The following is a 27,446-nucleotide window of genomic DNA, read 5'->3' as shown; positions in this document are numbered from 1 at the left end:
AAGGTAACCTAGTTTTATAATAGCATGTCCTTAGGTGTCATTGTCATACTGGATAGAATCAGCTGAATAATGAGTCTCGCCCATTGCACTAATTATTAATTTTTGTGCCTAGTGTAGCCTGGTGACAAAAACAAAAACAATAAAGGTAAGTTAAACAAGGTAAGTTGAGAACTAATCATGCTCTTTGTTTTTTATTCCACAGTCCAAAATCAGTCCCATCCCTCCCTATGCATTTCTTTCTGCGGCAGACTATTTCCCACCAGCACACTACCAATCTCCTCTCTATATCCTGTTCCTCATTCAACACTCAGAAAAATGAAAGGAGAACTGACTCTGGGTGGTGAACACACAATGGGATTTATAGATGATGTAATACAGAATTGTACACCTGAAATCTATGTAATTTTACTAACAATTGTCACCCCAATAAATTTAATAAAATGAAATTAAAAAAAAAAAAATGAACCTGCTGAAGGAATGGAAAAATAACTAAAACTCCATAACAACTGGGCAATAATTATAATTTTGCTTCTATCTTCCAGTCTCTTCCAAAGGTAAACGATCCTATGGGCCACTTAGTACTCAGATTCCATGAAAGTACCCTCCCCAACTGCGTGCCTTCACAAAACAGAGTTTACCAGATATAGTGGCATAAATGCTGTTGTTAGAGCAATGAAAACAAACACAACACCATCTTACCTCTCTTCACTTGCCACTAGGACCCCACTGGACATTCCTTGGCAATGCTCTCATTGTGCTCGTAGCGCAAATGACAGCATGGTCCCCATGAACACCATGATGCACACCGGCTCTCTCTTTGTGCAGTGTGACAGGGAAGGTCTGTAAGTCAGTCATTATTTTTATCCAAACCCAAGCATAATAATGAGATGCTAATATAGCGTAATTAAATGCCTATTTTATGTCAGTGACAGAAATATAGATGCTGTCATATTATAAATACTAATAGTATAAGGGCCCAGTACACAGACCACCAAAAGGGCCTCCAGGGAGTCCAGCATTACAGGCTGAAAACGATTGAATTTAGTATATTTTGTCATTCTGGATTCATTTTTCAGAGGGTGCTTCCTGATGAGCAGTTTCTTGAAATGAATTTCAAAGCCCTTAGGTGCACTTCAAGTTTCTCAATAGCCATTTGCATTGCCCTTCCCGCCATCAGAGTAAACTCTGCATGTTTCCTCCCCAAGCTCATTAACCTATAGGTGATGAGACATTTCTTATTAGTGCAATTGAAGATCTGACCAAAAGGGCGGCCAGAAAAGTACCAAGATTGTTTCTGGGCACATGGCTCAGGTTCCTGCCACAAATGGCATTCAGTCTCTCAGTAATCAGAGCTTTCATTGCCTGTCTGCTCCTCATTCAAGACTGTAACCAGAGAGAGCAGATCTTCTATAAACTCCTACACAAGGTCATCATTATTCCCCACCCCACCATGCGGACCAGGCACTTCTCTCTTCTGAGTCACTACTAGTGATTTATTAAGATCCCAAATACAACATTAGTAGACTTAGATGAAAGTCTATTATCCTTTATTTGCAAAACTAACTGCTTCTGTATTCTCCATCCAAGCCTCCCAGCTACCTTCCAGACTTTGCTCCTTCAATCACCTAGTTCCCCTTTACTGGGTCTTTTGCCAATGTTTTTGTAAACATGTGTTGCACCTTGCCGCCCCCCCAGAAAAAAAAGAGAGGAGAATAACACCTTTGGCTTGATTCTGCTGCCATTCTAAAGACTAATTATTTTCTCCCTCCATCCAATTGATGAAAATTGATGAAAAATTTTATCTATTTTTTGAAATTGATGAAATTGATGAAAAATTGTATCTCAGCTAAATTGATGAAAAATTTTATCTCAGCAACTCCATTTTCTCGGCAGCCCTTTGCTCCTTAATCTCTTAACTTCTGGCTTCCATGATCACCAAAACACTGCAATTATTCTTTCAAAGGTCACATATAACCTGCTGTTTTCCACTGTCTTTATTCTTGAACTCTGTAGTTTTCCCTGAGGTTCACCAACCCTCCTTGACTCTTCTTTTCCTTGTTCTTTGTTTGTTTGGGTAACTATCCAATTCTGGTTTTCTTCTTTCTTTTCTAACCAGTTATGGCATCTTTTTTCTCACCCTTGCAGGTGGGTATTACTTAAAGTTCTGTCTTCAGTCCTGTGTTCTTTTTATCTCTAGAATTTTCTCTCTGAGGAGCAGGAAAATTTGACATAAAGGCAGAGTGGCAAATTTAAATGCTTACAAGGGCCAGACAGGTAATGTGAATCAGTAAAGAAAAAGATGGGTGGGTGTAAGATACAGTTAGGGAGTATTGGATGCTAGTGGTAAACTACAGAGTCAACTTATGTTTCTAAAGGGGTGGTTGCTATTCAGCCCCAGCCAATGCAGGGCATGTATATAAGTAGGACAAATTTGTCAGCTCTTCCAAATTTTCATCAGAAAGCTGAAGTATGGATTTTTCTGTTAACTTTCCAAATTTTTTAATGTTAGCCACTGATTCATTTTTTTTAAATGATATAGGCTGTATTAGTTAGGATAGGCTAGGTTATGCTACATTTACACATGACCCTATAATCTTACAACAAAAGTTTGTTACTATAGGTTAGCTGTGTCTCTGCTCCACATCATATTCAGTCTAGAACACATGTTGACAAAGCTACTTCTATCTAGAGTATTAATGACCTCATGGCAAAAGAAAAGAAAACCTGATGAATCATGCACTTAAACTCTGCTCTTAAATCATGCCTTAAATTTCCTCTTACAACTATTGCACATCACCTCTGATCACATGTCATTGGCCATAGCACATCATGGGGCCAAGGCTGACTTCAATGGGAAGGGGAAGTATAATCCTCCCCCAAAGAGAGGCAGCAAGTATTTGTGGATAGCAATACAATCTGTTATACTGGTTAAACACAATTCTCAGTGGTCCATTATCAGTGTGCAATCTCTAACGATCAGGAAAGAGCAAGGAACTGAGACTCACTCAGGAAATCTGATTTTTCATCACCACCCATGAACTTTGGGGTCCTGGGAAAGTTACTTCATCTATTGGTCTCATACGTAGAATGAGAGAGTTGGAGTAGATGAGTTTTAAGGTCTCTTTACAGACCTACTATCCTGAGTGTGTGAACTACTCTACGGAGATAGAATACTATTAGCAGAGACTGAACATCCAGAATTGCCCTCACCCAAATCTTAGTCCTACATTTTCTAAAGGTTGCTGCACATTTCTACTTAGACACCTAAACACTAGCACGCAACAAGTCTCAATTTAAACCACTCTTCACTCCAAACTTGATTTTCTTATTTGTAAGCAGTTCCACTATCAAAACAATCTGGCTAATTTGTTCCCAGTCATCCTTATCTCTTTTCTTTCTCTAGTCCCCCATCTCCACGGAGTCACCAATCTCTAGCAATATTGTCATCCCAATATTTCTTTCATCCATCTCCTCCTTTCCAGTCTGATAGCTATTAAGGTAATTGATGCTCCTTATCTATTCACACCTGAATGGCTGATCTGACTTACTCTATTGGCTCTTGCCACACCTATGCCGTAAGCTTTAAAGTTATCATGTTACCATCTACTTGCCCTCATTCACCCAACTCCCACAACTTCCCTATTCAAAAGGCTTCAATAACTCCTCACTGCCTTTAGGGGCAAGTCAAGACTCCATTCACCTACCATTTAGGTTGCCTTCAGCAACTGACTATATAAATTTAAAGCTTTTAATTTCCCTGGACCTAAGTGTTCCCATATGTGAAATGGGCATAATAATAATAGTTTACCCTATCTGCTTCAAAAGGCTGTGAATAGCATATGAAAAAATGGTGATATAAAATATAAAGGATGCAAGATAAATTATTGCTTAAACAACGCAGAGCTTCAACCACTATAAATGCAAGTAAATTAACAGAGTTTTATATTATGGAAATTAACTTTCAGAAGTGATTTTTTTCCTAAAGAGGAACCATTTAATGATTCATTTGTAGAGGCAGAGGTTGGAATAAATAACCTGTCTCAAAGGTCCCTTACAACTCTGAGATTTTTATTGATACCACATAAACACTGCCTACATTAGAAAACTAGATGAGAAGTAATTAGGTTATGGAAATAAAGGCAATTCCTAGCAGTTAATACCATAGGTTCTGGGGTCAGCCAACATGGGTCCAAATCTTGACTCTCCCACTTAATAACTATGCGAATTTAGAGAATTTAATTAACTTATAAGTGGCATTATCATCTAAAATTTGTTTTGTTCATAAAGAGAAAAAACAGAAGAAACCCAAAAGTCCATCTGTATCATGAAGCTGATAAAAAAAAAGGATAAAGAGTTTAATGTACTGACGCAGAAAGAACTCAAAGACATGCTGTTATGTGAGAAGGGAAGCAGATCAATACTTAGAGTAGGATCCAATTTTTGGACGTGCATGTTTATCTATATATGAATGAGGGAAATCTAGGATAAACAACAGAGAGTTAACATGGTTACCTGTGGGTTTGGGATAAGCAGGGTAGGTGTATGGATGAAGTAACAGGGATTTTCACTTTTCTACTTATACACTGCCAAAATAATTGAATATTTTATAAGTCTGCATTATTTTATATTAAGCATTTTCTAAGGAAAAAAACCATCCCATCTAGAGATGTCTTGTTCCAATTTGAAACCAAGGTCTATTACTTCAGAATAAAGATGAACCCCATTCCAAAGCATCCCTAGAGCCCTACAGGAATAGACCCCACACTGGCCTGAGCCCTGTCCTGCTATCTGATGTTTCCAGAAAAATGATTTACCCCTCATCTAGTCTCCCCATAAATACTTAAGAATGTGGAAGTGTTGTGATTATTTATTTGCCCCTGAAGGGTGGGTAGGTAGATTTGTAGCCAGAGTCTGCAGATCAGTTGGGTGGGACCTGAAGAGAATTAAAAAATAAACAAATAAATAAATAATAAATAAATAAAAGCAAAAGGATATTTTAGAGTCTGTCAAAATCCTTACTCCATGCACCTGGTGTTGTTCACAGCTGCACATCTTTAGAGGGAAGTGTGGAAACCTGACAGCCATACTTTTATCTGGAAACATGATGCCCTATCTACTGCTTTCCATAAACATTCTTCTATTTTTCCGGATCCTTTGCCATGAAAGAAACATCATTTCAACCTGTGTTCGTTAGCATCTTTCTGCCATTCTCATCACAATCCTGTTTTATTTTGTTTATTAAAGTTTACTGAGTTGACAATGCTTAGTAAAATTATGTAGGTTTCAAGTTTCAAGTGTACACACTATCCTGTTTTGACAATACACAGAAATAAGAGCAGCCAATATTTACAGATTACTACCATAGACCAGGCACTGTGCTAAGTCCTTTACATGAATCCTCTGTTAATCGTCTCAACAATCATATGAAGAAGGTAATATCATTTTTATTTTACAGTTAAAGAAATAAGCCCCACAGAGTTCACCTCATTGGTAAAGAGTGGAGTCAACTGCCATATAACAGGAAGCATCATCCAAAGGGATTGAATCAAAAGTGTAAAGTTTTAGGGTAGAAAGAACATCTGGATTGTGGGACTCACTCTCCAGGAGAAGTAGGGCACTGCACGAGGGGCCAATGGCAGCCATGGAGTCTGAGGTGACACTGAGTATCTGGGATGAAGGTAGAAAAAATATGTGGCCGTGATGGAGGTGATAAGAAATCATAGTCTCATAATAATAACTAATATTTATTGAGTGTTCACTACCTACTAAACAACATATGCATCATCTCATTAAATTCCCTAAATGTAGTCAGGTGAGGAAATGGCTCAGAAAGTTAATGCAGATCATTCAAATCAGCAAGGGGTAGAGCCAGGATTCAAACTCTGGCTGTGCTTGATTCTAGAACCCCTAATCTCTGTGGATATTTTTGCTTTTCATTATTGTATTATCCCCTAATATTCAGTACCTTAGCACTATCTAGACCATCTCATCTTTCATTGTACAGGACAGGTTTTACTATTAGTTGAGAAGAGTATAAATGTTCTGCTTCTCAGAACCATACCATTTTTTTCAGAGTCTGCCCTCTTTTCCAGCCAAATATCTGCTTATCAATGCTATGGGTGCATCACCTCACACCAGTTAGAATGGCTATCATCAACAAGGCAAATACGAACAAGTTTGGAGAGGCTGTGGAGAAAAAGGTACCCTCATACACTGTTAGTGGGAATGGACAAGTAGATTGGTACAGCCACTATGGAAGGCAGAGTGGAGAATAGAATTACCATATAACCCAGCAATCCCTCCCCTGAGTATATACCAAAAAAATCTGAAAACATTTATTTATAAAGATATACGCACTCCAATGTTCATTGCAGCTTTATTTATGATGGCCAAGACATGGAAACAACCAAATTGTCCTTCAATAGATGACTGGATAAAGAAGATGTGGTATATATACACAATGGAATATTACTCAGCCATAAGAAAAGATGAAATAGTGCCATTTGTGACAACATGGATGGATCTTGAGATTATTATGCTAAGCAAGGTAAGTCAGACAGAAAAGGTCGAGAACTATATAACTTCACTCATATGTGGAATATAAAACTGAAAGCAACAAAGGAATAAGACAAACAAAGAAAGAAACAAAAACTCACATACACAGACAACAGTTTAGTGGTTGCTCGAGGGTAAGGGGGTAGGGGGGTGGTAGATGAGGATAAAGGGGATCAAATATATGGTGATGGAAGGAGAACTGGCTCTGGGTGGTGAACACACAATGTGATACATAGATGATGTGTTACAGAATTGTACACTTGAAACCTATGTAATTTTACTAACCATTGTCACCTCAATAAATTTAATTTAAAAATTTAAAAGAAAACCAGAGTTGATTCTAGCAAGGTGCAAAGAGTAACCAAATCCAAACACCATTTGCCACAGTCTATTTTGATGTGAGCAAACTTTCAAAACTGAAAGGGAATAAATTGAGTTCTACGGATCTGGGTTTGACCCAGGGTGATCTTCTTCCCTTTTCAGCACCATAAACCTCTGCAACTAAGATGTTTAGAGGCAACCATGCCAAGATACTGCTTTCCAACTTACAGAGAACAACAGTCCTCCCCTGGATCCCATTACCACAAAGCCCCCAAATCACCCTTCCCAGCTAGATAATTGTATTTTTAAGCAGTTAATCTAGCCAAAAGATTAAGTTGTCTGAAGAAAGTGTACTGCCAGCAGAGTTTAGGTGGTATGCTTATAAAAGGCAAACAATTTGAGCACTCTGAAATGTCCCTAATCAAGGTGCCCCTTTCCTGGCAATTCTACTGCAGTGAGTCTTTCAGAACACTCAGGAGTTAGTCAGCAGCTGGTTTACTACCAATGTCTTTCCAGTTCTCTATCTTTCAGGGATACTGTCCTTAGGAAGCCACCCCCAACATCAGCAGCAGCAGCTGCCAAGACCCCAAATAAGCTGCTTGTTTTAGTGCACTGGCCAGAGAGGAAAGTTTTCAAGTGTCCTGTAAAGCCCTGTTACATGTGCTGTACCATAAAGTAAGGAGAGGCCATTCTGTGTCTTTTTGAAAATTCTTTTACTCCAGCTTTCTCAAGCAAGTAATTTGATTCACAAATTACAAATTAAAACTATTGCTCAGAAATTGGCAGGTTTGCAGTCCAGAGTATGGGACAAAGAGAATCTACCATCCCTATCTAAGGAAAGAGTGTGTCCCCTTGATCACTGACAGAAGACTGGTTGGTGGCAGGAGATGCAGCACAAGCCAGTGAAGAAGCCACCTCTTTCTGAAACTGGGAAATTGTATTGAAACTGTCTAAAAATGCATTTGCAGCAGGGATGAAGTCTGGTCTATGCACTCAGCTCCAAGTAGCTTTGATACAACAAAGGACTCATGTTTCAGATAAATAAGACACATTCAGATAGTTGTGCATCATCTTAATGCTTAAAAATTTCTGATCTAGAATGTGCTTCTTTCTCTTGACCATCTAAATCCTTCCATTTCACAAGGATGAGCTGCAGTCTCAAAGGCTGAACAATATAATGCAGTAGTTCTCAAACTTTGTGGGGCAATACACTCACTTGGGGGCCTTTCAAAAATCGCTAATGTTCAGTCCCCTCCCCAGGCAAACTGAACGAGAATCCGAGGAGAGTTGTGCCTGGCCATCACTAGGCCACCACCTAGTGCTTCTAATGTACAGTCAGGGTTGAGAATGACTAGTGTACCTGTTAAGAGCACAGGCCTCTAGGTTCAAAAAGATTTGAACTAAAGTACGCATTTCAACACTATCTAGCTATGTGACTTTGAGCAAATTATTCAACCTCTTGGAGTCTCGATTTGTTCATCTGGAAAATTAGTGCAATAGTAGTATCTACCATGTAATGTTATTTGGAGGGTTGAAAGATAATTTTGAGGGTTGAAAGACCTAATCTATCTTCTACGCTTAGCACATAGCAGGTTTGCAGGCAAACATTAACTGCCATCATCATCATCATCATCATCATCATCATCATCATCATCATGTTATAGGAAATCTTTGAAAACCACTCCTAGTCTAAGATTGCGCAGTCCAGAGAAGTAAAATGACACACATTTCAGTAAAATAAACATTTACTATGCCAGGCACTGTTTTAATTCAAACTCCAAATCCAGTGCTCTCTCCACTACATTCATTTAATTTCATTTCAACAAATGTATTAAACCCTGACTATACTCATATATCCAACTGTAAAGCAGGTTTTTGGAACAAAAAGATAAATTTATATCAAATTGTCCCTATTCTTGAGATTTTCTACCTAGTGGAAGAGTCTAATGTATAAACAAATAATTACAGTAATAAAATATGAGTTCTTATACTCAGTGAGTTTCAGTTTCTATGAGCTCATGGAAGGTAACAAAATTAACTCTGTTTGGGCGAGTTGACAAAGATTGCAGTGAGGAAGCTATGACTGAATGGTATCTCGAAAGATAAATGGGAGTGTTACAGGTGGGGAGGGATTATGGAATGGATATTTCAGGCAGAGAGAAGAGCCAGATAAAAGGTACTATATCAGCACACCTCTCAGCTCTTTCTTCTCACAACTCCTAGAACACTTGTCAGTACCATTCATTTGTCAAATAATAATGTTTTGGCTCATGACACCTCTTCCATTATTGCCTTGAACTATTTATCTCCTCTGTTACCTAATTTTTCATGACTTGACACCCCAACTAGAAGTAAAGCTCGAAGGGAGAAGAACCAGTTTAATAGATCACCATATCTCCCACAGTGCTTTGCACATGGTCTTAAATAGAGCAGCTTCTTAGTGTATACTTTTTGACCCATTGATGTAAAGGGAGAAAAATAGAATAATTTTGAATATATGTTAAATTCACTACTTATCACCAGAACCTTCTGTGAAATAAAGTTTGTTCACTCTCTCTTCCTGATTGTTCACATCATGACCATCAAAAAGAGTCTCTGAACTCCTTCTGTGTCCCCACTACAATGAAAACTACTGTGGTATAATAAGATCATTAATTACCCACACAGTAGCAGCTCTTTTCACATTTCAATACTCTACTCTGTTTTTACCGATCAAATGTACAAGAATTTCAAAGTTAGACCTCGGGAGTCACTGCTGAAAACTGCTGATCACAACAAAGCTAGGTCAATCAGTCTGGTATCCACATTTTTCAACAAAATATCAGGCATTCTGATGGAATTGCAAAGAATGAATAAACTATGATAGCATTCTTTAGCAGCATCCTAAAGAAGTCTTCAGGCCGGTGGCCTCGGGGGAAAAAAAGTAACCTAATACTCAAGCAGGATAGAAAATGATGTTTCTTGGAAATGGGGGGCAGAGTTTGAATCGAATTTAAAATCAGGATAAGCATAGGAAACTTCCCCCACTTAGAAACGTTTCAAATGTTAACCTCAAAAGCGGGAAAAATATGTTCCTACCTGGATATGTTTTAGACTCTATTGTGCACAACTGAGAGCCCCAAGTAGTAGGAAGCTGGCACCTATTCAAAAAGGGCCTGACAGAGAAGATCCTAATCAAAGGTGTCCCTCATCTCACTGATTTCCCTGTATTTTTGCAAGATGACTCACTGCCAACCTGAGGACAAACAAGTATGGGTATAAATGAAGTCTTTCCACATATGCACGAAATACTTGGAAATTAACACATTGTATGCCCAGGGTGGATAGAGCTTTATAGTTCAGAGAGAGGAATTGGTGCAGACCAAATGTCAAACCTATGATGGGAAAAGTAAAGGATATCCTAACACATTTACCCTCCTGGAAAGACAGCTTGTTATAAGCTTATAAGTGCATCACCTCCATTATTCTCTCCTTTCTTCCTCCCAACCAGCAAACAAACCTACTTACCCACTCATCATCTTCCTTCATCCCGAGTGTGTAAATAATTCAAGACCTTATAAACATGTTGAGAAGACTAAATGAGATGATTTGAAACACCAAACAGGGAGCTCTCTGCACTATAGGTATCACTTTGCAACTTTATACTGTATGTAAAAAGTTTTCACTAGGTTACCAACTTTATATGGCAGAGCTCAGACCAGCCTAGGTAGAAATGAGAGAGATGGGAAGTCAAACAGAAATACCCAGGGATTGATACTCTAGAGAACTATGATTGTAAAGTCAAATTTTTGCTTAGCCACTCTAACAAAAGATAAATAAATAATACAACAGGTAAGCAAAACACAACAGATAAGAGGAATGGCTAAGTAAATTATGTTAGATCAACAAGATGGAATATCAAGCAGCCATTAGAAATTAGAATCATGAACACTATGGACAGACATGTGAAAATATCGATGTGTTAATCGAAAAAGTAAAACATAAAACTGTGCATACAATGGCTGAAGTGATTTAAAATTGTGTATGCATGCACAAAAATGTGTATATGGGTAGATTACAGTCATATAAAAGTTATTAATTATATCAACAGTAGAAACATTAACTACAAATAAACAGCTAAATTACAAATCAGTTCTATCCAGCTATATACTACATGATGTAACTTTTCATTGGAAATCAATTTATTTCCCTGATACTGTTTCCTTAGGCTGATGTTAATGTGAGTTTGCATTTTCTGAGCCCTCATTAAGGGATGGTAGGAGGGATAGGTAGGAGGGCAAAGTAATTCAGGAGCATTCAGGTTGCAAGGGGGAAGTTATTTGAGAGTAAATGTTTGTTGTAAAATCTACTGGGAGGAAAATTTGAAGACACATTTTTTTTAATAGTTATAGAGATACATTTTTAAATGGCCTATATACAAACGAGTGGAAATGAAAATGAAAATGTGGAAAACTACAAAGAAAGGGTTGAATAGCTGTCTTTTGAGTACCAATTACATTAAACTGAATTCAGCTATTCCTAGAAATAAAAACGTAAAACAGAATTGTTCCTTCCCTTTGAATCAACCCTAAAGTGCTACTAAGTCGCATACTATTGCCATGACCAAACTGTCAAATGTGAAAGCAAACTTAAACTTGGACTTATAGACCACGAAAATACATACATAACTCTATCCTGATTTACAAATATTTATGGCATCTATGAAGTTCCAGCAAGATAATATGAGCACCATTTGTCCTCTTCCTATTAGATAAAAACAAAAAATAAATAAATAAAATAAAATAAAAAAATCTCAAACTGACTGCGTAAGTCAATGAGGAAGCAGACAATTAAGAGGGCATGGAACATTTATCTGAATAATGGATATAATTTAATGATACCAACCACAGTCTTCTTAATGACAATTTGAATTTGCTCAGCACCTTGTCCAGCAATATTTTCTCAAAATCTAAGTAGCGATCAGAGCCTGAATCCCTAAACATAATTACTTCATCAAAGCGACTCTAAATTTTATGACTGCCACCAATTCTGTCCTATTTTGGGGGCTGTGTGCTGGGCGTGCTGAAGTGATTTGACTAGATAATGTAATCAGAATAAAGTGGCAATGCATTTCCCTGCATTAGGCACACAAGTCCCAGAGGGAGACACTGCTATCCTAATGATTTCCATGGTCCCTCTGGAAGGCTGAATATACCACTGGTGTGGATGGTTGTTCACCTGAGACCCACAGTTACCTAAGGACAAATCAGCTGGTCAGTGGATTCTCTGGACATTTGGGCAAAAGCTGTTGTTTCCCTCTTCCTCCCTGACTGATACTTTCACACTGGCCCTTAGTGTCTCAGAAGGCCTCCACTACCGCAGCCCTGCAGATCATGTCCTCCTTAAGCAATAACCCCATGCTCTGTAACTTCCTCTGTTTCCTTTGCTTATCAAAAGTGACCTGGACTCCCCTCTGTCAGAGGTATGCTCTTTGCTGGTGAATAGTGGTTTAATAAATTGTTCAGATAAAACAGTGCTTCACAACTTTTTAAACGGAGGCACCTTCTTAAATGTCAAAAAAAAGTTGATCTTTACATAGCTGCTGATGAAATGTAAATACAACATAATGACAGAAAGTTATTATAAATCCAGTAGTATTTATAAATTAATTTGTATTTTATTAATGAAATCAGCATCTAATTAGGTCGGAAAAAACTGTACATATATATGTGCTATTTCTTACTGATTCCATCTGCAGACACTTGTGTGCACAGTGTCATGGAGCCCTTGTACAAACGTTTTGGTGCATCACAGATCTGAAGATAAGAGGTTGGCAACCACTAATAAAATCTAGGCACTCTTTATTGAGTTGTTTTATGCCTGGCATGGTAGAGTGTGCTACCTATACATAATCTTTTCTATACATCATGAAGTTGATACTACCATCATGCATTGTACAGTTAAGGAATAGAGCTCAGAAAGGTTGCATCACTTGAACACAGTTACACAATTAGTCAAGTGGCAAACTTGAGATTCAAACCCAGCTCTGTCTAACTGCAAAGTCCATGCACTTAATCCGCAAGCCATACTGCCTCTCATTAAGTATTCTTATAGTAGATATGATTCCACTTTTCATTTCCTTAATCAAGTTAAATATCACCTCAAGTATTTAAGGGATGTTGCTAATGGTGAGCTGCAAGCCACTGGGGGAATTACTTGGAGGTAAATCCCTACAAGCACACCTGTGTACCAAGCTACTGCTCATGAATCTGATCAAGGCATAATACAGTGAAACTACTTTGGAAAAAAATAACTTGGAGATGTGCATTTTAGATGATGTTTTAAGTGGATCAAAATAGAAATATTTTGCTCTGTTTTAAGAAACACTAAAAAGAAGTCTTTTTCAAGAGAAAACCAGCTCATAAAAAAGAGTTGGGTGATATCTCATTGTGGTTTTGATTTGCATTTCTCTGATGATTAGTGATGTTGAGCATTTTTTCATATGTCTATTTGCCATTTGTATGTCCTCTTTGGAGAAATGTCTCTTCAAGTCCTCTGCCCATTTTTCAATTGGGTTGTTTGGGTTTTTTTTTGTTGTTGAGTTGCATGAGTTCCTTGTATACCCCAATAAATTTAATAAAATAAAATTTAAAAAAAAAGAGTTGGTCAAAGTAATGGTTAATAGTGGTTTTAAGTATGGTCTTAGGACCCGCACCTGGGAATTTGTCAGGAATGCAAATCCTCAGCTTCCACTCCCATCCCTGTACCCCTGCCCCATCTCTTAAACCAAAAGCTCTGGGGAAGGGGTCTAGAAATCCATGTTTTCACAAGGCTTCTAGGTGATTTTGATGCACACTGAAGCAAGTTGGAGAACTACTGAACTAGATAGTTACTGACCAGAGTGGCAGAGCTAGAAAGCTGAGATTCTGGTGGGGGAAAGATTAACCCAGGTGTAGCAAGACTAGTATAATATAGTGATTAATAGTACATGTTCTGGAGTCATACAGACCTGGATTTGAGAACTAGATTACTACTGTGTTTCCCCGAAAATAAGACCTAGCCAGACAATCAACTCTAATGCGTCTTTTGGAGCAAAAATTAATATAAGACCTGGTCTTATATTATAGTAAAATAAGACCCAGTATTATATTATATTATATTATATTATATTATATTATGTTATGTTATGTTATGTTATGTTATGTTATGTTATGTTATATGACATGGTCTTATAATAAAATAAGACCGGGTCTTATATTAATTTTTGCTCCAAAAGATGCATTAGAGCTGATTGTCCAGCTAGGTCTTATTTTCGGGGAATACACAGTAGGTGTATAATCTTGAGCAAGTAGCTTAACCCCGCTGATGCTCAGTTCTCTCATATGTAAAATGAGGATAAATAATAATACCTCCTCCATAGGGTTGTCGTGATTATAAAATGAGTTAATCCATGTAAAACACTTAGGACATGCCTAACATATAATAGATGTGTAATAAAAGTAAGCTATAATAGGTGGGTGCCATCTTGAGTTGGAGCCAGCTTTGTCTGGAGGAATGAAGTTGTTTCCATATGTCCATGAAAGGAGGCTTTATGCTGACTCTCTAGAGCGATGAGAAAGGAATGGACAGGGTGCTAGTGAGATTGAGGAGGAACACAAACAATTAAAGACACTCATTTGAAAGACATTATATTTATAAACACCAAGCAACTGGCTTAATGAGAGGGCCTCCAGCAATGGCAGTGAAAAATTGGTTTAAAACTTAGTAAAGTGGTCAAAAAGGAGTTTTTAAAAATCTAAAGATACTCATGCTGTGATTCTCAGAGCATTTTAAACTGACTAGCTGTTCTGTAGGTGAGTGATACCTATAATAATACTCACACTGACTCTGGTGATGCAGGTGGAGGCCCGCTTAACCAAAAGATAGGCTCCTGAATGCTGTAGTCTTGGTTGATACATGATTCAGATACAGAATTTTGAAATTTTTGATGCCATGTTCTGCTTAGGAGTCAAGATCTAACTTGAAATATTGTAAATCCAACTCATGAACTCTGGAGTTAAATGGATCTGAATTCATACCCCCATTCTGCCTCTTACTATGTTTGCGACCTTTGGTGATTTACTTAACCTCTATCCCTCAGTTCCCTGGGCTCTAAAATGGGGAACCTCTTAACCTATCTTGAGGGTTGTTGTTAGACTTAAAAGTAACCAGAGAAAGTGCTGAACACATTGGCTGTCTCATAGGGAGCACACAGTATGTGCTGATTACTTTCATTGTTTGGCTATCTTATAATGGAGAGGTCAAATTATCCTAGTATTTTAATAGTTTATTGGGACAGAAAACATCACTGTCCTGATTGTATCATTGTCGTAGTGTGATGATTTTAATCTTGGAGAAGGCTAATCAGCAAACCTCAGGCTTTCTATCTGGGATAATAACCAGAATTATGGTTGCATTAGAAAATGAATCTGCCTCTCAAAAGCCTTCTATTGAACAAGAGAAATTCTGATTAGTATTATATGAAAAGGGAGCTTCCAAAAGAAAATAAGTTTATGAAATGCTGGGTTAAGCAAAGTTAAACCAATTTCTTTACCATTAAATTTCTCAGTGTTTTCACTATCCTAACATGCGTGGCAAATTTCCTAGAGGGAACCATACCATGAAGCATTTACCAATTTATTTGACCATGTAACCCCTTTTCTGGAAAAAAGAACACCTACAGAAATTAGTACTGGACAGAACATATGGAGGGAAATACTGCCCTCATCATTCCAACCATTCTTTCAGTGGCACGGGGGAAAGAGGAGACAGAGCTCTCACAAGTCAGGTTAGCCCCCTTTATCACATAGGTTAAATTGCCTTGTACCAAATCTGAGAGAAGTACTAACTCCTCGGGACATACTATAATTCGGTTGTAGCAAATATTGTTTTGGGGGTTGAAGAGATAATTACAACTTAGGAAGCAGGATTTGGTCTTTATGGAGAAATAAGAGATCTTACATAACTGTAAGGGAGAGAAGAAATGGGAAGAACCACCATCTTCCCCCAAGCATTTGCACTCCTGGCCTTACCCTACCCATTGAACACTTTTCTAAGGATGTCTCCCCACTGCCGTCTCTTTCTCCCTAGGAGGAGAGAATGAGGAGTCACCATTAGTGGGTTCTGATAGCAACATTTTTCACTGGAAGCACGGGAGTACTTTCCTTCTCATAGCTGCACAATGTCTAAATCAGGGCCCCAGTAGCCTTCTTTACTCTTTGGGCCAGCCCATGAATGTTCTTGTTTCCTTCTGCTGCTCAACTCTTCCAGAAAGGTCCAGTTTCTCCAGGCCCTTCCCTACTTACTCTCCATAATATCTGTGGCAGTGCCTTGCATCAGCTGTCTTTTTTCTCCGAGCAAAGGCACCAAAAAGCTTGATCTTGAAGAGCTATAAAGATATTAAACAATAATAATTTCCCCACATACCTGTAGTTTGAATAACACTTTTGTTTTCATCTTTCAAAGGATTCTAGAGCACCCATTTCCTTGTTTCATTTTTTCAACGTCCCTGTGAAATAGCTAGTGCAGATATTGTTAGTCTTATTTCATAGACAGGGAAAATAAAACACAAAAAAGTGCAATAAGTTTCTCAAGGTTAAACGGACAGTTAATGTCAGGGATGGAATTAGAACTGGGTCTCCTGATTTCGAGCCTAGAGTTCTCCCTGCAAATGTCACAAGGATCAGCATTGCTCTAGTGAAAGCGAGATCCCTGCATGAGGTCAGCAGCACACAGAGAGAAGTAGGAATTGAATCAAATGCTTTCCCTAGCATGGTTCGCATACAGGGAAGACTTCTTCATTAGTCTTTTTGTTCAGAATACCTGCCTGGATTTTGAAACCACCATAGGAACTTCAGATTGCCATCTGTTTCAATGCTACTTGCCCATTTTGGTCAGTGAGGACCCTGAAGATGACATCCTCTTTTTGTTATGAAGGACAAGAGTCTTGCAGGTTCCATACAGACAGGGACAATTTGTTCACACAAATTATTCATACAAATTGCTAAGTCCCAGCAGCAGGAGCAAGAGTATGTCTGAGTCTCCAATGTAACCAGAGCAATTTTACAGCAAACAAATTTATACATACCCCATAACCCAATGGCTTCCAAGGAGGGAATTTGGACTCCTGGAGAAATCCAAATAACAGAACCAGTCCTCTAGGTGGGGCCCTAAAAAGGCACAGTTGCTCCCTTTTCTAATAACCCAATTCATCACTTTTTATTGTTGTGATTTGCACCTTGTGAAAGAAAAAAGACACATGCAATAATAGCTTCAGAGTTTGTGAAATTAAGATTTACTGGTGAGGGAATTCAGCTGTGAAGTTAAAAAAAAAAAGTTAGGGGGCGAGGTCTTGCTTTTAAGATTTTTTTCCCCCTCCATGAAAACAAACGATTTCTTCTCAGCTCTGCTCATCAATGAGGCTGCTGAAACTGTCTCTTTCCTCAGAGATGACTTGTTCCTAGGGGTCAAAATAAACCTATTTTTACCCAGTGACATCAGCTCATAATATATGCTCTGCAGCCCTGATGTAAGCCAGTCTGGGAAGGCACAAAGGAGTATATTTTCCCTGCTGCCCACCAGGCTCCAGGCCAGAATGCTGAAATATTTGACTCCAAATAAGGGAACCTCACTCCCAAATCCCCTCCCACAAATGACTTTATACTTCCCTATGATGTAGGTTCATTTGGAAGGAAGAACTAGTGGGAAAATCAAGGTCATGTTTCAATCAAATCTCTGAACTGTTCCACATGCAGCAACATGTGGAGGTCCATAAAGAAATAGTACTACTACAGCAGAGCAAGAAAGGCCTTGAATAGGACATGTTAAATCACTCAAAGAAAGAAAAGAGGAAAGGGAACACGATTGCAGAGAAACTACTCTTTAACTCAAGTAAACGCCTCTTACTTTAAGTACTCTTTGCCTGTTCTGAACTATAAGGGGAAATATGCATTAATTTTTATCACTGGGATAATCTTTAGCACTATCACCACTTCAATCTACCTACTCCCTCATGGAAATACTACTTACATATAGACAAATATTTATGAAAACATAAAATTTTGATTCGAAGGACAGAATAAATCCCTCCACACAAATCAAAACATAGCTTGCTTTTTAATAAAACTGTTCTCAATGTAAGCTTGCCTATTTCCATAATATTGTGTACAAATATCTCTATCTCCCAGATGTAGGCATTCAAGTACTTATCACATTATGAATTCCATCACCCATCTTCCTCCCTAAGGAGTCACTGGATAGGAAATCAATAAAATGAGTTAGTGGTAGCAATAGGAGCCCTTCTTACGGAATTCACCACCATCAAACTTGTTGAAAAGAGGTGTGAACGGGAAAGGAGGAAGCTGCAACAAAATGTGAATGCTGAAGTCTGCTCTCAAAATCTACTATATTGTCATCATAAGAAGTTTACTTAATGATCCCCACTCCTCTGAACTCCAGCACCAGTTAAACACTGTGCCACATTCCCAACATTTCTATATCAGAGTGTTGTTCTCTGAAGCTGTCACTTTCATGTTATCTCTGGTATAAAACTGCAATCTGCTAAAAAGCAAGGAACACTTCTCTACATTTTCCAATATTTTCTATTCTGTCTGTTACAGTAAGCACCTGGTAATATCATATTCCTCCTCTAATATTTTTTAACTTAGAAACAAAAGTAATACATTCATACTTGGTAGAACTTTCTCGAATACAGTTGGCTCTGGCATAGAGGTAAGTTGACTGACAGCCCTTTACAAAGTTTACAGAGTCTCTGAGATATTTCCCAGCACTGAAATAGGGCCGCAGCTCTGAGGCAAATCCTTCCACTGTTGATTAGAGGTAACAGTGAAGCATGGTGACAAGAACACTGAACTGGGAAACAGCAGATTTCCCTTGAGTTGCAGCTAAATCGTTAACCAGTTGGGTGCTCATGATAAGTCACTGACCCTGGGTTTCTTCATCTGTATAGTGATAGTAGTGAAGGAGGGTGATTAATACCTGCTGTTCCGAAAATCCAAATGTAGGGTATCATTTTCCTTTGACTCCAATTCAACAGACATTTACTGATCTAATATGTATTGTCACTAAGAGGTTCTGGTTAGAAAAAACTATTATTTCTGCCATCCAACTGTCCCTCCTATCCAACTAATAGTCATAGAACCTACACAGTAACTAATTAACTTCTACAGGTGAGGTTTGGAAATTAGACCCAATTATCATGACAAACATTATCAAAAATCATGACTGTCTACTTTGAGTAGACTACAAAGATGTAAATGATGATTTCTGCCACTCACCTTTCACTACAGAACATTTACTTACTCAACAATTATTTACTGAGCACATATTGTGTTCCAGGCTTCATGGTATATACTGCTGACATAACAGTCAAGAGTACTGATATGGACCCTGCCCTCCTGTCCTCCTGAAGGTCCGAGTCTAGAGGCAGATGCTGCTGTGAGTGCTAGCCACCGATATCTGGAGTTCTTACAACACGGCAGACATTGACAACAAAGAACAGTCTGAACTTGATCAAGATTTGTGTGATGTTGAAGAAGTATAATAAGAAGAAACTGGTGAAGAAATAAAAATCAAAGCACATCAGCTGACTGTTCAGATGATGTAAAATCCTCAAATTCTTGTGGCCCTCCAAGAAAGTCATGATGGTCTGGTAGAAACACCAACAGGACACACTGAAAAGTTGCCTAGGGTAGTTAAAAGGCGAGTGAATCCTCTCAAAAACCTTCAAGTTAAATGTGCATAAATAGAAGCCAAGTTCTATGAGGAAGCTCATGCTGTTGAAAGAAAGTATGCTGTTCCCTATCGGCCTTTATTTCATAAGTGATTCGAGATCATAATGCAATTTATGAACCTACCGAAAAAGAATGTCAATGGAAACCAAATGAAAAAGATGAAATTTTGGAGGAACTAAATGAAAATTCCAAGATTGGAGGTGAAAAAAAAGATAAAGAAAAAAAAAAAAAAGACCCCAAGGGAATTCCTGAACATTGGTTGACTGTTTTTAACAACGTTGACTTGCTCAGTGATATAGTGCAGGCACATGACGAACCTATTCTGAAGCACTAGAAAAATATTAAAGTGAAGTTCTCAGATGCTGGCCAGCCTATGAGTTTTGTCTTAGAATTTCACGTTGAAGCCAGTGAATATTTCACAAATGAAGTGTTGACAAAGACATATAGGATGATGTCAGAACCAGATGATTCTGATCCCTTTTCTTTTGATGGACCAGAATATACAGGTCGTACAAGGAACCAGTCAGATTGGAAAAGAGGGAAGAATGTCACTGTGAAAATCATTAAAAAGAAGCAGAAATGTGAGGGCCATGGGACAGTTCATACTGTGACCAAAAGAGTTTTCAATGATTCTTTTATTATTATTATTATTATTATTATTATTATTTACTATTCCTCCATCTTGGGCCTCCTTCTCCACACCCCAGTCACTCTTTCTTTAATTTTTTTTTGCCCCTCATGAAGTTCCTGAGAGTGGAGATCTGAATGACGATGCTAAAGCTATCCTTGCTGCAAACTTTGAAATTGGTCACTTTTTACGTGAGCATATAATCCCAAGATCAGTGTTATACTTTACTGGAGAAGCTCCTGAAGATGGGGGTCATGATTATGATGAAGAAGGTGAAGAAGCAGATGAGGTAATATTTACCAAATGAGCAAATAATTCTCTATTTGACACACTGAGAAGCAAATTGAGTGACTTATGTATTCCTTTGCTATAATCATTGTTCTGCGATATGGGATAAAAACGTTTCTGGAAAAAATTATGACTTTAGAATTCTACAGCCAAACAACGTATGTATAAGGTTTCAATAAATAAATTGAAAACTCAAAAAAACAAAAAAAGTCTAGAGACAGAAAAGCAGATTTCCAACCTCTCAATAGGCCTGTGGAGGAAACATACTATTTAGTTCACCCCCAACCTGAATTATGAGCAAGAAAAAGCAAACCTAAATACAGAAATGATGGCAGTCCACAGCCTGAGACAGTCAAGAAGCCTACATGTGGCCTTAAGGAATGACAGAACTCCGCAGTGGCCACTCCCACCATGGCCTCAGCTCCCTAGATGGAAAATGTGAAATATGACCTCCAATCACCCTGAATAAAGAATCAAAGTCTTAGCAACTCCAACATTTAGTTGGCTAATGAATTTTTGAAAGTTTAGTGAACTTTGACTAGGAGATATGAGACTAGTTTAGTGACAGTTACTTTAGGATCTTACTTCTCTTGGGTATTTATTAAAGTAAATTCTCTTCATTGATGGATGGAACCCAATTTCAAAGATCCCTGATACTTTATAACGTCCCTTAAGAATTTGCTTTTTGCAGAAGTTTGGAGGCATCCTTTAAATAAATTAAAATAAAGTGAAGATTAAGCAAGCTGTTACCATGGCCAGGCCCCAAATCACCAATTTTATTCTAATAATTCCAGGACTCTTCACAACCTCCACAACAATCAGCCACTCTTTTGTTTGGACTACTATGGTTCTCCCCTCTCCAGCCCCATGATCCACTGTCTAGGTCTCTTTGCACTGTCTCTCCTACCATATCACTAAAAATGACTATCAAACTGCTCTGTAAGTCATAAAATGCTATAACAATGTTAATAGCATATTTCTCTATTCAACAACAATGTGCTTAGTCCCTACTCTATGCTAGAGACACTAGGAATAAGGTCCTCACATCAATTCATACAATGGCCGCCTTCTTTCCTAGGTACCCAGCTCCTTCTCTGTACCCCATGTCTTGTTGTCACCTTCTATAAGCTCAGAGAGTAAGAGGGATAATATATATGGTCCTCAAATTCCCACAGTGAGAAAACCTGAGACTTCTTTTATCCCATTTTCCAAAGATTTCTTGTAAATAAATACTACTGAATTAGGAATCAGGAGCCATGGTTTCTAGTTTCAGCTGCCATACACCTGGAGTTGGAGATTCCCTCTCCTGGTCCCAGACTCCTCCTCTGCCAAGAGAGATGATTTCTAATGTCTATTCCAGCTCTGCTACTCAAGAGCTTTGTGATATTTTACCTAATCCCATTTCACTGTGCATACTGGAAGTAATTCTAGAGGAGTATTTCTTAACGTGTTGCTATGGTCTCAGTGTTTCCATTCCTCCAAAATTCATATATTGAAATCCTACTGCCTAATGTGATGGTATTAGAAAGTGGGGTTTTGGGAGGTGACCAGGTCATGAAGGTACAGCCCTCATGAATAAGATTAGTGCCTTTACAAAAGATGCTCTAGAAAGGTCCCTTGCCCCTTCTACCATGTGAAGACACAGCCAAAAGGTGCCAGCTATAAACTAGGGAGAGAGCCCTCACTAAAATGCTATCATGCTGGTATGTTGATCTTGAATGTTCCAGCCTCCAGAACTATGAGCAATAAATTCATGTTGTTTATAAGCTACCCAGTCTGTGGTATTTTGTTATAGCAGCTGAATAGACAAAGACATATGCTCTTGAAGAATACTGGTTCCACCGGACATCAACAGGTTTTTCATTCATGTACAAAAGTTTTTTGTGGCAAGCTAAGCATACTGATTTAAGAGCCCAGGCTCTGAAACCAAACTGCTTTGGTTGAAATCCCAGCTCTGTCCTCTTGTCCTTGCTGTGTGACTGGGAACAAATTACTTTATCTTTCAATGTCTTGATTTTTCTTTTTGTATTGTTAGTTTCAGGTGTACAAAAACAATTTAATGATTAGACATTTGCACCCCTCACAAAATGATAACCCCACCAAGTCTACTATCCATTTGACACTGCACATAGCTATCACAATACCACTGACTACATTCCCTATGCTGTACTATACACACACACACACACACACACACACACACACACACACACACATCCAGAGTACCAAAAAGAAATGTATACAAGTGGACTCTTTGGCCAACGTTGCTCAAGCAGTTGTTTGCTATAATCAGGAGTATCTGGACGCTGATGGTAACCACTTTGAGCACCTCTTGTAATTGCAGAAGTCGAACGTGACTTATATTCATCATTTATTATAGGTATACGAAGGTCTGACAATTAAGTTCACGAACTTGTTGCAATGATGTTGCTAACCTTTTCTGATATCAGAGGGATTATTCATTATGAATTTGTATCAACTGGACAAACAGTTAATCAAGTTTACTATTCAGAAGTGCTAAAAAGGCTGCATGAAAAAGTTAGATGACCTGAACTTTTTTGCCAACAATTCATGGCTGTTGTATCACGACAATGCACCAGCTCACACAGCACTGTCTGTGAGGGAGTTTTTAGCCAGTAAACAAATAACTGTATTGGAAAACCCTCCCCACTCACCTGATCTGGACCCCAACAACTTTTTTTTTTCTTTACTTGAAGAGAGAGGAAATATTGAAAGACATTTTGATGACATTCAGGACATCAAGGGTAACATGAAGACAGCTCCGAGGGCCATTCCAGAAAGAGTTCCAAAATTGCTTTGAAGTGGGGACTAGGTGCTGGTGTCCGTGCATAGCTTCCCAAGGGGAGTATTTCAGAGGTTACTGTAGTGATATTCAGCAATGAGCTATGTAGCACTTTTTCTAGGATGAGTTTCCAAACTTAACTGTCCGAACTTGTATATTGAGTATTACAATTTTAATACAGTTTTCGTTTCTTAAAATGTGTATACATTGTTTGGTACTCTGTGTGTGTGTGTGTGTGTGTGTGTGTGTGTGTGTGTATTTGACATTCAATATTATTTTATATTAGTTTCTGGTGTACAGCACTGTGGTTAGACATTTATATAATTTATGCAGTGATCCCCCCAATAATTCTGGTTTCAATGTCTTGGCTGTTTTCTCAAAAGAAAAAAATGAGGGATGATAAAAAGTCTCACAGCGTTTTCATGAGGCATATCAATATATATGAAAACTTAGAATAATATCAGAAACACAGAGGGAGGATATACTAAGAGGAGACTACTATAATTGATATCATTTCATCATCATTATTCAATATATTTGAGAAACCTAGCGAAAACAAAGCTTCAAAGAATTCTACACTATAGGACTTCTCAGAGATCAATGTGTATGTGGCTTCTCCAGACAGGGCTGCGTTTCCCAAACTTATTTGATGTCAGAATCCTCCTTCCCATGTCCCCACCCCCACCCAGAATATATTGAGACTTGTCCCAAGTTGAATACACTTTGGGAAACCCAACTCTAGACAAAGGGTTAAGAGATCTGGGTTCTATCATGTCCCTACTACTAATTAGGTGTGTGTTTGGGAAATAAAAATCACTTAATGTATTTGTGCCCCAATGACTCTTGTAAAAATGAGATTTGAACAATCTTAATGAAGATCATCCTTTGTTATGTCGAGAATTCAAAAATACCATGATAAGCTCTCTTCTAAGACCACAGGGACTTAATTGTTCCCATTTGATAGACCATGAAGTGACTCACTTTTTATCATCCAAAGTCTTCAACAGAACAATTTCCAGCATCACTAGACAAGTTATCATTTAAGCAGCCTTGAGAGGTCATGAGAAATTAAAAATCAGAAAAGTCCAGGAGAAAAACCCGAAGTCAGAACAGTTGAGACCTGATTAAAAGTTAGGAATTGATAAAAAGCAGTTAGGAACTGATTAAAATATCAGATCTTAGAGCTTAAAAGGCCCACAAGTTTAATTTAGTCCTATGGCCATCTTTTAGAGAGGAAGAAACTGAGGTCCAGAAAAGAGAAGTATATAGCCTAAGGTCATACAGACAGTTATTCATGTGATCTCTCACTTCATACAAAGTGCTTAGCAGAATATGATAAGAGACCTTCAATTTTCTATCCAGCACTGCATTTATGAACATTCATGCACGAACTTCATTTTAATGCTGGAAAATTGCAGGAGTGCCTCATTTGATGAAGACTGGTATTCCTTCTGGTGTTCTGGTCTGAGCAAGATAAAGGAGAAAGTAAGAATCAAAGCCAGAATGGGGGCACTCTTTTCCAGGTGTGTATGTGTGTGTGTGTTTGCACACATGCATAACTGTGTATATATCTGTCTCTATTTTTCTTCTTATTGTTGAGCAACTCACGAAGCCCAGCATTGAAGTGAAAGTTATTTTCTTTTTATTTAGTAATGAACGAGCAAGGACATCTTTGCCTAGAAAGTCCTAAATTTGAAGATCCACAACTATTTAGAACTCCCATGGCTCTTTGCTTACCCACTAGGCTCCTCATTTCTTCTTTCATTGGTTGTTTGTCCCTGGACCCTGCTCTGAGAGAGTGAGGGGGAGGAGAGTGGGGGGAATGGAGGGGAATGGAGGGTTGGTGGGTTGAGAGAGAGAGAGAGAGAGAGAGAGAGAGAGAGAGAGAGAGAGAGAGAGAGAGAGAATATTCCTTTCTCCTATAATAAAGTCTGATTCAACATTCTGGTTCAACTTCATGACCAGCCTTGTAAACTTTCTAAACCTCAGTTTCTCCAACTATCAAAAAAGGATGCGAATAACATCCATCTAATAGGGTTATTGTGAGGATTAGATGAGTTAATGAATACAAAAGGCTTAAAGCCATGCCTGGCACATGGTCATTATTGAATAAATGGAGACCATTACCTTTCTTCTGCACCTTCACACACTGGTGATGCAGTGTAAATTAGCCCTGTCTTGGTAAGGTTCATCTTTCTATAGGAAACACAAGCTCTTAAAATGTGAATTACATTTCTAGAAATTTATTCTAATAAAAACATACAAACCACTGTTTAAAGATTACAGAGACAGACAGAGGAAATATTATCAAAATGTTAACATGTTATCTCTGGTGAATGGAGAGAGGGATTATAATCAATGATTCTTACAGTTTCTATTCTTCTTTGTACCTTTCTGCACTGTTTGAAGTTGTAGAATGAGGACATGTTACTTGTGCAACAGAAAACAATAAAGCAGTTTTCCTTTTGAAAAAAAAAAATGTTCAAAGAACCCTTCCATTCCTGACCTGATCTCTGTCCCCAGTGATTTTCTTTGACCATTCACCCTTCTGGGGGCAAATGGCAGAACCCATTCCAAAAGGCTGGTTCCTGTTTTCTTGGAACAAATTCATGTGATGATTCTGGTCACCCTTTATGTGTTTTGGTCTCTCTTATTTAAAAGGAAGGTGAAAGCATGGGCAATAGAGAGAAACTAACATGAAAAATCACTACATTGAGCCACATGGCACAGACCAAAGCAGCCCAAACAAATAGCCATGCAAATGAACACTCCATCATGAATAGAGACTCTTCTCCAGCAACCAATCCTTTCCTTCCCCTCATCCAACCTGCTCTCAGGGTAAGGTAATATCCCAGTGTCAGCATTAATTCTCGTGGCTTTGGTCAGGTTGTGTCACAACCCTAGAATTATTTAAACATAGTTTTATATATATATATATATATATATATATATATATATATATATATATATATAAAATTTCTTATTGAATTACAGTCTGATAAGGGAAACCACCACATGCATGCAGCCCCATAAAAATTCTACAGAGTTCCAACTTCGCCAGCCCACTGTGTCCTTCGGACAGCAGTGACAAATGGAGCAGTCTGTAGAGAGCTCCTCCTGGTGACATAAGTTACCTCACCAAATCGGGCTCATTGTAGAACTCAGACCATTGCATTGGGCTGGAACAGAAGGCGATTTTCAATTCATTTATAACTCATGCTACTCACTTGTTTAAACCTCAGCTCTTAAAGGGGATGGCATTACAAACATAAGTCCCCTTGGTCATATAAATTAGTGACTGTTAAAGACAAACTTACAGCCAAAGCATTTTAGCTATTGTAGTTCTGGTTACTTGTTTGTTTTAGAAAAGGTACCTTTAGGACTTGAAATTTACATACAGGTCTTGAAAATTAGATTACCAGAGTCATATGCCAAAATCATACTGGAAATCACCAGGCATATTTTTTCTCTACATACACCAGTTAGATATTTAGCAAACAACAGAAAAATGCAGCTTGAGTGGTTATTTTTGCTTACATTTCATTCCAGAAATCAATAATCTAGCTGTCAATTGGTGTTCTCCCTCTCAAATACTTTTTACTGCAGTTAAATAACAAATGCATATATGAGCTAGACTAAAATTGTCCCATTGACAGAGGATAACAATTAGTGAACACATTAACTCAGACTCAATTAAAATATAATTCTCTCTTGCTACAATGAGGTTGGGAAGGGCATCTAAAGAAGAGCTGAGCAGAAAGTCAACATTTATTGAGCCACCTATCACTTGCCATGTTCATTTACATACATTGTGTCATTTAATACTAAAATGGTGTAAAGGAACAATTATTATCCTTATTTTACAGAGGACAGGATTGAAACTCAGATGAGTCACCTACCTTGACTCTAAGTACAACACTAAGTATCAAGGGCCATAAATGAAATGCAGGCTTATCTAACATTAAAACCCCAGGCCCTTTTCAAGATTGTACATGATGATGATGATGATGATGATGATTATGACGATGATATTAATAAAAATCACTGGCCCATATACATGTCTTTTCCATTATTTATATAG

The 27,446-nt window shown here is 38.1% G+C and overlaps 1 protein-coding gene and 1 pseudogene across 1 annotated transcript in view; one reads left to right on the top strand and one right to left on the bottom strand.

Moving 5' to 3' along the window:
- The window catches only part of IL1RAPL2 (interleukin 1 receptor accessory protein like 2), a 1,393,053-nt gene that overhangs the window by 1,091,019 nt on the left and 274,588 nt on the right, over positions 1–27,446 (bottom strand). The window lies entirely within an intron of this gene.
- On the top strand, positions 778–27,446 carry LOC109438751 (nucleosome assembly protein 1-like 1; annotated as a pseudogene).

Source organism: Rhinolophus sinicus, chromosome 18, assembly GCF_057876585.1.
Source record: "Rhinolophus sinicus isolate RSI-liver-muscle chromosome 18, RSI-T2T, whole genome shotgun sequence".
Taxonomy (NCBI): Eukaryota; Metazoa; Chordata; class Mammalia; order Chiroptera; family Rhinolophidae; genus Rhinolophus; species Rhinolophus sinicus.
Note: the sequence above shows the minus strand (reverse complement) of the source record. Positions and strands in the feature narration are given on the sequence as shown.